This window comes from Pelodiscus sinensis, chromosome 11, assembly GCF_052426305.1.
Source record: "Pelodiscus sinensis isolate ZL-2025 chromosome 11, ASM5242630v1, whole genome shotgun sequence".
Classification (NCBI taxonomy): Eukaryota; Metazoa; Chordata; order Testudines; family Trionychidae; genus Pelodiscus; species Pelodiscus sinensis.
This window is the reverse complement of record NC_143062.1, coordinates 46,931,816-46,945,510: the sequence shown is the minus strand read 5'-3', so window position 1 is coordinate 46,945,510 and position 13,695 is coordinate 46,931,816.

Sequence of the window (13,695 nt, the reverse complement as noted above, 5' to 3'; positions counted from 1 at the left end):
GACAGGGTTCAGCTCTCTGCCCCTCCTGCCCGGATTGCCAGCTTGCTCAGAGTGCAGGAGGGTCTTTCTTCCCCCGTTGCAGGGGGCTGGTCACCTTTTCTTCCTCTTGCTAAAGGGACACAGGGCCTGGAGCATGTCCATCGTGCTCTGGCACAGCTCCCTGGCTAGCTTCAGCTGCACACGCAGGAGTGGCCAATATGGGTGGGCCCACGGGAATTCAGAGTGGTTGACAGGTTATGCCTCAGTCAGCCAGGGCTCTTTTAAAACATCTGGTATGGGCCAGATCAGACATGATTCATCACCTGGGCACCCCCGGGACTTCAAACACTTGCAGCAGGGTGTAAGTTGAGGGAGGGGAGGATTTAGTCCAAGGTACCAAGTAAAATGCTCTTGGGTTAGTGAATGTGGCACGGAACGGTGATGTGTTTGGGGCAGAGCCTGCCACACACTTTGGATCTGGATCTAGGGTGTCCAGGCGTCCAGTTTTCAACCGGAATGCCCAGTCAAAGGAAGGCTGGTGGCTCCGGTCAGTTTAGTTGGTGGCACGGCAGGGTGAAGGCAGGCTCTCTACCTGCCCTGGCTCTGCACAGCTCCCAGGCAGTGGCCAGCAGGTTCTTGCAGCTCCTAGACATATGGAGGGGGACAGGCTGGCCCCTGTGCTGCTCCACCCCCAGCACTGGCTCTGCTGCTCCCATTGGCTGGGAACTGCAACCAATGAGAGTAGTGGGAGCGGTGCCTGTGGGTGTGGTCAGTGCACAGAGCCTCCCTGGTTCCCCTGTACACCCACAAGCTGCAGGGACTGCCAGCTATTCCCCAGGAGTTTCTCTTTAGTTATGCGCCACCTGGATACCACACCTCTCCCCCATCCCAAACCCTGGCCCAACCCGGTGTTCTTTCCCACGTCCTATGCCCCCCAACCCCAGCTCTCTACCCCTCCTGCACTCCAAACTCCATCCCTGCCCCCCAGAGCCCACCACCCCCACACAAACCTCAGCTCTCTGCCTCAGCCCTGAGCCCCATCCTGCACCCAAATCTCTCCCAGAGCCTGTACCCTCTCCCGTGCTCCAAACCCCTTGGCACCAGCCCAGACCCCTCCTCCGCAGCTCCACTTGAGTCTTCCCTCCCTGCTAGAGCCCCCACCCCCTGCTCCATCCTAGCGAAAGGGAGGGAGGAATGGAGGAAGGGGGCATTGCCTCGGGGAAGGATTAAGGAAGGAGCGGGACAAAGCTGTTTGGTTGTGCACCATTAGAAAGTGGGGAACTTTCTGGATCCAGATTTCAGCTCTCCCGAAATCTCAGCAATTGCTTTTCACCCCTCCGTATTCAGCCAGGCACATAAGCACAAGCATAAATTCACCATTAGGGTCCATTGGCTTAAGTGCTTGAAAGGAGGCATCCTATACAAAATGCCAATCGTGATCCTGTTCCGTAATTTTGTCACAACCACAACACACACACTTTTGCAACAGTATTTGAGATGCAAGAGTGGACATAAATGTAATTTTTAGTGCAGGTTGAACCTCTCTACTCCGGCAACATCCATGGCCCAGCATGATTTTACTTTTCCGGATGTCCACTTACCATGGGTGTGGCCAAGTTTCCCACGGTCCCAGAAAGTTTGTTTACAGCCCCCAGTCTCGGCGCTCAGTGCTCTGTGCTGTTATTTAGCTCTAACGTACCCCTCAATCTCTTCTAAGAGCCCAGCAAGCTGTGGAAGTGTCGGTCATGCTGCTAGACATTTTCAACCTTCCACGGTTTGGCAAATTCTCTGGTTCGGTGCCGGTCAGGTCCCAAGGGTGCCAGACGAGAGAGGTTCAACCTGTTTCACAAAATAATTGGGTTTGTCTTATTATTGTTTGATTAAAAAATAATCCCAGGAGAGTTAAAATAAATTCAATAGCACCTGGAGCCTGGCTTTGTCAGACGAAGCCAATGCTGACGACTGATGGGTATTCTCTCTCGCTGAACTATTTTATTAGGTCACGTTACAAAACTGTCTTGGTAAAGAATGAAATAAATTAATCTACTTGGCGATCGCATGCATGACTGACACGGTGCACTCACCAACATTTTGCACGCAGCTGTGAACATCTGTGGTGGTGCCAATTAAGCCGTGATAGTATCACTGGGGAGGGAAAAGAGAGAAACTAACACACAAAGCTGTATTCAACAACTAAAAGAAGAAAAAAAAAAAGCTCATGCAGGTGTTGTATGCTTTTAGCGGGGGGAAGGGGCTTGCTGAAATGTTATGCTTAAATCAAGGTGGCCAAAGTGTTCCTGAGTTAGGAAAAACACCCCAAACTTTCACTGCCCGGGACTTTTGGCAGTAGGAATTGGATGCCTGTCAACCTGCATTGAAGTGAGTGGATGTTAAGCACATGTGCCATCCCTTTTTCGAAATCGAGGCTCTAATATTTATTTTAAAAACAGGGCTCCGCTAGCAAAATCCACAGTTTGTTTTGTAAGCTTTGAACTAAATGACTCGTTGGTGTTTTTAAAGACCAACATGTGTACACATCAGTTTCTAAATAACATGTTAATACCCAGCTGAGCCTTTCTTTCAGTACCCAAATGCTGAGGCAACGTTGCCAGCATCACAGAATGAAGACTGCAGACAATACACACTGGAGAGAGCAAGGCAGAAAGCACAGGCAAGGCAGAATCAAAGGTGTTTCAGACACTCAAATCTTCTCTCCAGAACCCTGGTATTCGCCATGTCTCTCCCTTCTGATCATGTTTGTTTGGATGCCCACAGCACGGTGGTCTTTTAATCATGGCGTTCCCAGAGCAGGGAATTACACTCGCTTCTGTTAATGCTGATGGATGCTACGTGGTTAGAATATTGCAGAGACAAGGTACCTTTGCGTACCCTTGCCTGCGTGATACCAGAGATGAGACGGGAGGTTCAAATGATCGGCAAGAGAAAAAGCTCACTATGAACACTGATCAAAGATACGACGCTCGCTCCCCCATGATAAGTGTTGTGTTGGAGATCAACTGAGTGATGAAAAGGTATTTTTGTGGCATTGCTATACGCCGCTTTGCCGTAGCACCCAACGTGTCGCAGAGTAGAGGGGACGGACACTCCGGAGGGTTTGTGTGTGCAACAAACCAGGCATCCTAAAATGGAGACTTCCTTGGCTTATGCTGTTACCGTGATTATACATGCAACTGTGCTGAATGGTGGCTGAAAATGAAGCACCTCTGCGTTTGCATGCTCACCCTTTGGAAAACCGGACCATAAATACCGTCTACATTGGGTTCACTTGATATTTGACCCCTTTAATCTGGGAACCAGGGTGCAGCTCACTTGGTGATGGAGCGTTGGCTCCGACAGGCTCTAACCATTGGAAAGCACGCACCAGACCTCCCCAAAGTCCCCTCCTGCCCTCCATCCCCCTACCTCTCTCCCACTTCAGCTGACTCCTTTGCCCAACACTACTTGCCTCCTCTGCCCCGCCTCTTTCTTTGCTCCTTAGCAGACTCTCTGGGGCCCAGCAGTTCCACTACGTTTGGTGATGGGGTGTCTCTACTGGTCTGGTACTCTTGGGGCCAGGTGCTGTACTCAGCCCTCAAAGTCTCTAGGGCTTCAATGATCTGGGCTTCAGATTCTCTTCTGACCTCAGGGAAGGGCCAGCACTCCTGAGATCTGGAAACTCTAGCCAGTGTCAGGAACTCTCCCATGGATTTCAGAGCAGAGGTGAGTTTTCTGCGGGTCAGGGAAAGGGGACGATTTATATAGGCTGTCTCAGACCTGCGAAGAAGCTGGGCTCACTTCTTTTTGAATTATGGGTTGGGGTATGGACCATTTCCTATTTATTTTGTTTTTTTGCCTGCACTAGTTCTTCCCTTCCTAGCGGAGCAAGTATCTAGTTTAACCAATAAGTTACATGCAATAGATTTACCAGGTCAATTCTCTAAAGTAAAAAGAAAAGGCAGTAATCCACCCACAGGCTGTGTCTAGACTGGCAAGTTTTTCCGCAAAATCCCATGATTTTGCGGAAAAACTTGCCAGCTGTCTACACTGGCCGCTTGAATTTCCGGAAAAGCCCTGACGATCTCATGTAAGATCGTCAGTGCTTTCCCGGAAATACTATGCTGCTCCCGTTTGGGCAAAATTCTTTTTCCGAAAGACTTGCGCAAAAGGGCCAGTGTAAACAGCACAGTAGTGTTTTCTGCAAAAAAGCCCCGATTGTGAAAATGGCGATTGGGGCTTTTCTGCGGAAAACTGCGTCTAGATTGGCCACGGACGCTTTTCTGCAAAAAGTGCTTTTGCGGAAAAGCATCCTGCCAATCTAGACATGCTTTTCCGAAAATGCTTTTAACGGAAAAGTTTTCCGTTAAAAGCATTTTCGGAAAATCATGCCAGTGTAGACGTAGCCAGTGTTTTACAGGTCGCTGTAGTAATGGTGTGGGGACCTGTGGAGCAGATAGCCTCAAGAGATGCCCCATTGGGTAGCCTTTGAAGAAAACCTATTGGGCAAGGAGAGGCTAGACAATTTTGTGGTGTGGGAGACCATTTTATAACTGTTCACCTCACTATTACTAAGTGACAAAACCCTACCAGCTCCAGACAATGCATGCCTCCCCTTCCCCCCGTGTGTTATACTGAGGGCAGCCTCAGCAAATGATTAGCTGAAACATGGCCATAGTCTCCACATGCGGAAAGGAATGTCCAACAAGGGAGGGGAGCTTTATGACTCGTGGACGTGGTCAGCAATCAGTTAAGCACCGTAACTGAGGTGGGAACTGTTGCCATGGTGCGTCAGTAATGGGAGGTAGCATGGGGAGACCGGGAGAAAAAGTGAGGCTCCGAGTCTGGGAAGCCCCAGGTAGCGATGCTGAAGAGCCTGGGAGTTTCATATTGGAGGGCAGAGGACAGACACGGCTGAATGCAGAACAAAAGAGTCTTATTCTCTGAATTATTTACTAGACTGGAATTAATCTAGCTAGGCCACTAGCCAGGTTAAACAGCCCTTGCTTTTATAACATTCATTTTTATTTGATGTGGGTTTTGCCTTCATTTTCTAATAAGCGTTTCAGCATTGAGGATCTTCTGTGGTCTCGGTCTGTTTGAGGAATGACTCCTGCCAGCCATCCTGCAGCTGGCACCCTGCCAACGTGCTGAAGGGGGAATTCTGACCCTAAGAGCTCAGGTTGGCACCGTGGCCACAGGCAACCCTCAGCATGTTCTCCACTCCCCAGCTGCCAAACCCAGGAACAGACAGAGCTGACAGGTGAGGGATTAGCTCAGGGGCAGAGCTGAGTTTTCTTGTGTCCGATGGTGGGACTGAAAAGGAAGCACTGTGCGGTGTTTCTGTGATGAGGCGCAAATCAGGGAAATAGGCACCTGGATTTTGACATTCACCTCCTCCCCCGGGAATTGCCTAAACACCTCTTCTAACTGCCATTGCAACACATAGGAAATGATGCTTGATAGCAGTCCTGCGATTAGCAACTTCTGGCAATGTCGCCATTTGGCTGGGAACACTCCTTTCTCGTTAACTCCAACGATAACAGGATTCGGCTCCTGGCAGCGGCTTGCCACTCACAAGCAACTTGGGGGAGGGGGGGGGGACAGGCCCCTCCTACAGGGAAATCTGTGAGGCCGCTGCCTGGGAAGGAAATACAGGTCTGGGCCTACCTTTGCACAGGGTCTGCCCCTGAGGGGAGAGGCTGCCTCATGGGGAGGGAGGCTGTGGGCAGGGCTGCCTGGGACCTCCCCCTCTGCTCTCCGGGGCCAGCAGCCTGGAAAACAAGGGCCGGCACATGTTGAACCCTGATGCCCCAAGCGTCCAGGGAGTGGTGTGGTGCAACCCCAGCACTCTGAACCCCATAGAAAGCCCCTCAACTCCACTGCAGTCCCCCTCCTCAGGCAGGAAACCTGCTGATGTCTCTTAGCAACTTCCAGAAAACGGCAACTCTTTGCTGGTACCCCATGCTGCTAACAAGCAGAATCCACTGCCATTCGCCAAAGGATGCCTTAGACTCACAGCCCTACATGGGTTTTCTGATGCTGGCCAAAGGGCAGGTACTTGCTTTTAGCTCTCAGGGCCTGCCCGCCTCCAATAACCTACCCCAGTGCAGCAGGGCATTGAAAAGCATCCACCTAAAAACAGGATGGCAGCTGTCTACATCCACTCTGCATTCCCACAGATTAGCCCCAGAGAAGGGGCTGGGCCGCATACTTTCAATGACCGTGACCGATTCCTTTGGCCTTTCGTGACGGTCAAAGTAGTACTATAAGGGCCTGGCAGAGGTATTATGAACACTTCATAGTCACCTCTTACTTTAAAAAGTCGTATCCCAAGTTCGTGCGACAAACTGAAGGCCTTCCAATACAAGAATGTGTGAGAACGAGGAAAGAACTCCCCCGTTCTTAAGTCTAGCCCTTTTGCTTAGCAAGCTGGACTTAACATTACACTTTCTGTGCCTGCCTCTAATCCCACATGACTTTCAGGGTGGGATTTTCAAGCGTGTCTAGTGTGGGGGAGAAGAACGCATCTAGGAAGCCAGTTTTCACTTAAGAGATGTAATTGTTGACTTTAATGGAATTAGGAAAGCTTTATACTGATTAAACTAACCTCACCCCTATCGGTGACAATCTAGTTTTGGCTCAAATGCATCAAATGTTCAAGCCATAACTACTTTTCTATCCCTCACTGTCTGGCTGTTCTCACTGGTGCGCTATGCTGCAAAGAACTCTGGGTAAGCTCAGAAGCTTCTCTCTCACGCCAACCAAGGTTGATCCAATCAACCAGGGGCTTTCAAATTACAGGTCATGGAATGTCGGGCGCTGGGTCTCGTTGCTGCAGGGGGATCAGGTGACCAGCGGGGGAGCTAAGGCAGCTCCCTGCCTGTCCTGCACCACAGACTGCGCTGCACCCCAGAAGTAGCCAGCAGCCGGCCCGGCTTCTAGGTGGGAGGCAACATGATCTGCAGTGCTGGGAGAGGCTGGAAGCTGCCTTAGCACCCCTGTTGCACCACTGACTGGGAGCTGCTTGAGGTAAGCCCCTCCTGCCCCAGCCTGGCACCCCCCATTCCCCAGAACCGGAGCCCCCTCCTACATCTATCCAACCTGCTCTTAAATATCTCCAGGGTTGGGGATTCCACAACGTCCCTAGGCAATTTATTCCAGCATTTCACCACCCTGACAGTTAGGAAGTTTTTTCCTATTGTCTAAATTAAACTTCCCTTGTTGCAATTTAAGGTAAAAGTATAGTCAATTAACCAATAAGCAAAAGCTTATAGTTTAAGGCTATAGACTCCACGCATTTAACCACTCCCCCACCCCCGCCAGTAAATTTTTTAGCAGTCTGGCCTGCAGCCTGACTCAGTCCCGGCTTGTGCTGTGTTTGGGAATAACCCCTGCTGCAGTTCTGCTTTTTAAGTTTGTTTAAAACAAACAAAAGGAAGTTTTTCTTCATTAAGAGCACAGGCAACCTGTGGAACTCCTTGCCAGAGGATGTGTTGAAGACTAGGACTTTAATGGGGTTCAAAAAAGAGCTAGATAGAGTCATGGAGGTTAGGTCCATCAATGGCTATTAGCCAAGATGGGTAGGAATGGTGTCCCTAGCCACTGTCTGTCTGGAAATGGGTGACAGGAGAGGGATTACCTGCAGTGTTCCCTCTCTCTGGAGCATCTGGTATTGGCCACTGTCAGCAGACAGGACACTAGGCTAGATGGACCTTTGGTCTGACCCCGTATGGCAGTTCTTATGCTCCTATATATTAGGAACAGGCCGGCCAGGTCGCCAGGCTCAGTTCCAGCTCGTGCTGGGCCTGGGAACACAGAGTCGCCCCAAACAGAGGCTATTGCCACCCCGTACTGCTGCCTCTGAATCAGAGGCAACAGCATGTGTTGACAGGCAGCCGGTCTGCGAGGGGAGCTGGTTTTTAAACTGGCTCCCTTCATGGACCAGCTCCCGCTTGGGCTGGAGTGAACTGGGTGCCAGCTCCACACCTGGGAACTATCGAATAGTTGAGTAACCCATAAGAATTCATGAGGTGTATCGACTATTCAATGAACCGATATTTAACATCTCTACATGGACATCAACAATTTTCTTCAACTGGGCCATGAGAAAAAAAGTTTGAAAAACGCTGCAATAAACAATATCACCTCACCTACCTTTGTCCTTCTCACTGATCCTGCACAGCCAAACTACATTTCATCTTCGGGAGGCATTAACTCGTTATGCCTTGTTTTATTAGCGGTGTGCAATATAAATCACCATCATCTTTCACTTATGTCATCACCCTATCGAAGAAGCTGCTCTCTTTGTGGGTTTCATCTGTTGACAGCTATCTGGAGAGCAGAAGTTTCTAAGGACAGAATCAATGATAATTTGATCACTGCAGGAGTTTGCGATTATTTTGGTAAAGCGTTCAACCCAGCATCAAAGATATACTGGCTAATTAACACGCGAATTGGCGTCATGCATGTATAACATCCTCCATAGAATTAACTTGTCTCTGCCATATTAAGCCACATCTGTAGGAATGTGTTATTACTTACGTTCAAGCTATAGAAAAAAATTTCTTTTTATAACTATTCAGTGTGCCAAAAATTCTTGAAAAATTTAAGCCAACTGCTGCTGTTTAAATTGTTTTGTTATTCATCAAAGGCTACTAGCAGCGGGGTTTGCCAGAGAAAATCACGGTCTACATTCAGGACAAAAAGAAATGTACACTAAAACATCATTTCGATATTTTAAAAACTGTTGACAGCTGCCTCGAGCACAGCTGCACGTACAGGGAAAAGTCACCAGAAGGAAACAATAGGTCGGAGACGAAAACGGTATGATCCTCAAGCCATCCTTGGGGAATGCTGAGTTGCTTAGGAGTAGGGTGACCAAACGTCCCGTTTTTAAAGGGACAGCCCCGTATTTAAGCCCCGCTGCAGGTGTCCTGAGCTTATCTTTAAACTGGGTGAATGGTCCCATATTTTCTGTCTCCTCCTTATCAGCACTGGTGGGTCCTGCCACTGGCTGGATCCCTACTTGCCAGGACCCGCCCATCATCGGTGAGTGTGTGTGGGGGGGTCCGGTGCCCGATGATGGGGTGCTGTGGTGAAGATGCAGTGTGCGAGGCCAGCCACTCCAGCTGGGCCCTCAGCACGGCTCCCCACTGCCTAATGCCTCTTGGCTAGCGATGCCCCCTTCTCCCATTGCTAGCTGGATTGGCTGTGCACTGTGAGCTGGGGTGGCTGGTGAATGCAGCCAGGTGCCAGCCCTTTATGTGTTACCCACCCATTGGCCCTTTATGGGCTCCCCTTCTGACCATCCTCTCCCTGCACTGGGTGGAAAGTCAGCCCTTAGTCGAAGCACTGAGCTCGCTAACTCCCTGGCCCACAGACTCCTTCCTCCCTCCACTGCCTCTGGATGGGCAGGTGCCCTGGGAAAGCCTCCGGCCCGGGAGCACTGGTTAGAAGGAGCCAAGCCCCGTGCATGCCAGTCCCTTCTGCCCCTCAGCCAAGCTCTGGGGGAGGGGGAAGCCATTTCCCGCCTGTTCATCTCCTGAGCCTGCAGGCCCCACAGAAGCCTCTGGGGCAAGAGCTTTGTACCCCCTTCACCCCACCCAGGGTCCTGCCCCCAGGGAACACAGCTGCTCCATCCCCTAAGCACCCTCCCCTGCTGAGCCTTTTCTCTGGCTGGGTTCCTGGTAGCCCCTGGGGTTAGGTGCCTTGGTACCGTGCATATCTAGGGCTTACTGCTCGTCCTCTAGCTGGGAGATGGGAGGCAAGTGGGTTATGTCGGTGGCCAGCAGCAGCCTGGAGGTGCGAGCTGCCTTTCGACACTGGGCAGGAAGCCCTGAGCTTCGCAAAGCCATGACCCAGGTCGTCCCTCCCCTCCCTACCCCAACCTCAGCTGGAAGCAGCTGTCCCCCCTCCCCTCCTTCACAGTGCCAAAAGGCTACATTCTGGTGGGAATCATGCCAGAAATCTGAGGGCGGGGCACGTGACCCCTGTGCCCACCCACGTGTTGCCTGGGGAAGTGGCCGCACCGAGTGCCAGGAGAGGCCAGTCTGTCCTGGGGGGACACGGAAGGCAGAGAGTGCCAGGTAGCAAAAGTTGAGTTGGCTGATCACTCCTACCGCCCCCTCTTCCCCCGAGTGAGAGGGGTGTACAGGAGTGTGTCATCTCTCCCCATATACGTGCGTAGGGGTGAGGGCATGTGTGCCACCCTTCCCCTTGTGAACCCGAAAGCCTTACAGCTAAGATCAATAAGAAGAACCCAACAATGCTGCATTACTTTTTAACAGGGGCTCAGTCAACTGGGTGTTACTTTGAACATTTGTGCTGCCTAGTACTGAGTAATAGCCACTAATTCACTTGAATATGAGCAATTTCACCAGGAGTCATATATTCAGCATAGGGAACTATAGTTACCCTACTCAGGAGAGCAGGACTTGAAGCAAAAGTGTTAGATTCAAACACTCCTCCAAATTTCGAGATACTCAAAATCTCCACTCAAGCAGGTGTGAAATTTTGTATGTGGACACTGTATAAATAACAGGCAACATCAAACTCCTGCATGCAGACAGTCTAAAACTCTTGAGTGAACAAAATCTGAAACAGAATCCAATTTTTTCGGCAAGGGCTTATTTCCAAAAGGATATTTTGGGAGTAGACGGGTTTAACAAAGAGCCACCTGTGTATTCAGATGGTTTTTTCCCCTAACATGCTGGTCTATAGTCTCAGAGGGGTCTCCGTGTTAAAAACAAGTAGTCTCATGGCACCTTAGAGACTAACAAATGGTGCCACCTTTAGTGAGTGTCACTAGTCCTAGAAGTTGCGCTTCTGAACTCAATCTACCCAAACATGACTTTCTAGCTTTTGGCCACATGGGTAGGCCAATGCTTTGACTTCATTCTCTCAACTGCTTCCACCTAGAGGCCAATGGACCAAATCCAGCCCTGGAGGCAGGCCAGATGTCTTGGGAGTTTTATACACCACACACAGATGTTTGTCAATAAATGTCTTAGACACATTCTCCAGCTAATGTAGTACGATAGTGTGCCAAATGAAACCTTGCGGACCAAAACATGTCGGAAACTAATGGAGGTCCAGATTAAGAAGAGAAAACGGCGATGGGCAGGCCACATCCTGCGTAAGGACCGTGAGGAATGTATCATGAGACAAGTGTTAGAATGGAATCAAAAGGGAAAGAGGAAAAGGGGACGTCCCAAACAAACATGGCGACGAAGCTGCCTGGACGAAGCAAAAGCAGCTGGCTTAACGTGGGATCAAATCAAGACTATCGCTAAGGATTGCAAGAGACAGAGAATAACTGTGGAGGCCCTATGCTCCCTTAGGAGCCCAAAGGACTAATAGATAGATAGTATTCATCACAAGTACAAAAAGAAAGCCTGGCCTAAACTTCCTAAGAGTGGGCCATCCAGTCTTATAAAATCAGTAGCAGGGACTTCTGCGGCTATTAGCAACCAAATCTGAGCTCAAATGAGATGCCAGTTTCCAACATCTCCCCTGAGCATTCATTTGAGTCATTGTCTACGTTTATCAAGATGTCCTAGGGGTTTGCTAGAGGAGATTGGCTCAGAGCTCTTTGAATATGGTCAGGAATGTGTTTCATTGGCCAATGGGCATTGGGGAAGATTGGAGAGCGGTTCTCCTTGCGACAGAAGATTAAGGACTTAATCCTTTGAGGGCACATCTAGACTACGTTCTATTTTCGAAAGAGGATATGCAAATTCCATGGGAATTTGCATATCTTATTCCGATTGCTTTTTTGAAAGTGGGTCTTTCGAAAGTGAAAGTAGTCTGGACCCGGGTTTTTCAGGGAAAAACCCTTTTTCAAAAACCCGCATAAACCTCCTTTTTTTAGGAAGAGCGGGTTTTTTTCGAAAAAAAATGTATCCAGACTACTTTCACTTTCGAACGACCTGCTTTCGAAAAAGCGATCAGAAGCAGATATGCAAATTCCACAGGAATTTCGAAAATAGAACGTAGTCTAGACGTGCTCTAAGGTGTGAAGCACCTTCAGCTACCACTGAAGTCCGTGAAAACATTCCGAACTTCGTGGCCCCAATGCATCCTTCCCCAGAGGAAGCCTTATGGACACGCCTTTAGAGCCGTTCATCTCCAGTTGAAGTCCATGGCAAATTGTGGCCTTTAGCAGCATTTTTCAAGATCTCGGCCTTGCTGTGCAATTGGTATAGTAGTGACAGCTTTTTCTTCTGCCCTATCCTGCGAGGTGGGTTCTGCTCTCATGTGACAGTAGCTAGTTAGAGGTGTAGGGACACCCCTTATTTATAAAGCTCCAGGGAGATTTGATGTTGGAACTTTGTTCTCCTTTTCCCCAAAGCCATGTGTTTTATACACTCGCAGCAGCCTGGTGTAATGTGGAAAGTTGAATATCTTATAAAATAAAACCAGCTGCACTGCTTGCTTTATGGATCTCATCATGTGGCTCGGGTTTGTGTTTCTTTACTTAGCTGGCGTTGGGATTTCCAAGTTGCTGAGCTGCTAACGCTACTCAACGGAGTTTATTAGATGCAGTGTTTGTTGAACAATAACATTTTATATGGTGTGTCACTGCTTAGTTCCTTGGATCCGTTACACACGTCGGGTCTCTCTTTTGTGCCCTTTAGATGTGTTCCACAGCTGTGCACTGAAGATTGGCATCAAAGCTCCTGGCTCCCCGTTACACCCAGTGGCTTGTGGGATTACTGCTGACGAAAACCAATCATTGCACCAGCGTAAGAACAGAATCAGGCCTTATAGGGAGGCGGGTTGACTTCCCTCTGACCTGGGAAGGGAAAACCACCCCAATGTACCCTGGTGGGCAGGGCCAGATCAATATTGCCCCGCCCCCTGGAAGCAGAGGGGCGGAGCTAGAAGTATAAAGTCTGGAACTGAGCTTAGTTGAGGCCTAGCCACTGGAGGAGTCAGACGCCTGCCCTGAGTGGCTGAAATGGGATGTTGTTACACATCTCACAGAAGCAGAGGACTGGCCAGGACCACCGATGAACCCAGACCCAGAGAAACCGAAAGCCCTGATGGAAGCGCTGTTCCCTGAAGACCTGGGGGACCTGCTGCCAAGTCAGGTATGCCCGGAGGGAGGAGGAAATAGCCCAGGAGGAGCCGACCCTGGCCTGGCTGAAGTAATGCTAGTGAATGAGTCAGCGTATTGCGCCCAGGATCCTCAGAGTTAGGGCCCTGGGCTGGGATGCAGCGCGGGCCCGCACTCCCCCCCTCCCCCGCCACCGCAATCCATGGGTCCCATTTCTGAGCCAAACACCTGCATTTGTCGGCTCTCCACCAGAGCCAGGAGACTCGAATGCTGCTCTGTTCTGCGCTAGGGCCTGGGCCTATTGACCATTTGCTTGGCTTGAGAATAGACCTGAGCCCCTGAACTGGTTGTTGCCCCACCCTGAGCTTGGGCTTGGGCCCAACTATTTACCTGTTCTGCCTGCAGCCTGGCCAAGTCCCCTGGTTCTGGGATTGCCTGCTGTGAACGAGAGCCAGGCTGGGGACTGCTTGGTCAAATCAAAGTTGTCCTGTGGCCCCTTTGCCCTTGCTTGGCAGCACAATGTAGGGAAGACAGAACACCGCCCTCTCCCCACACAGTACCCTCCCTGCGGCTGCCCCCTTTGCCCAGAGCCCAAGGGGGTCCCATCAGCTAAAGGCATACCTCACGGAGCAGACTCACCCCCACGGCGCCTCCAGCTGGCT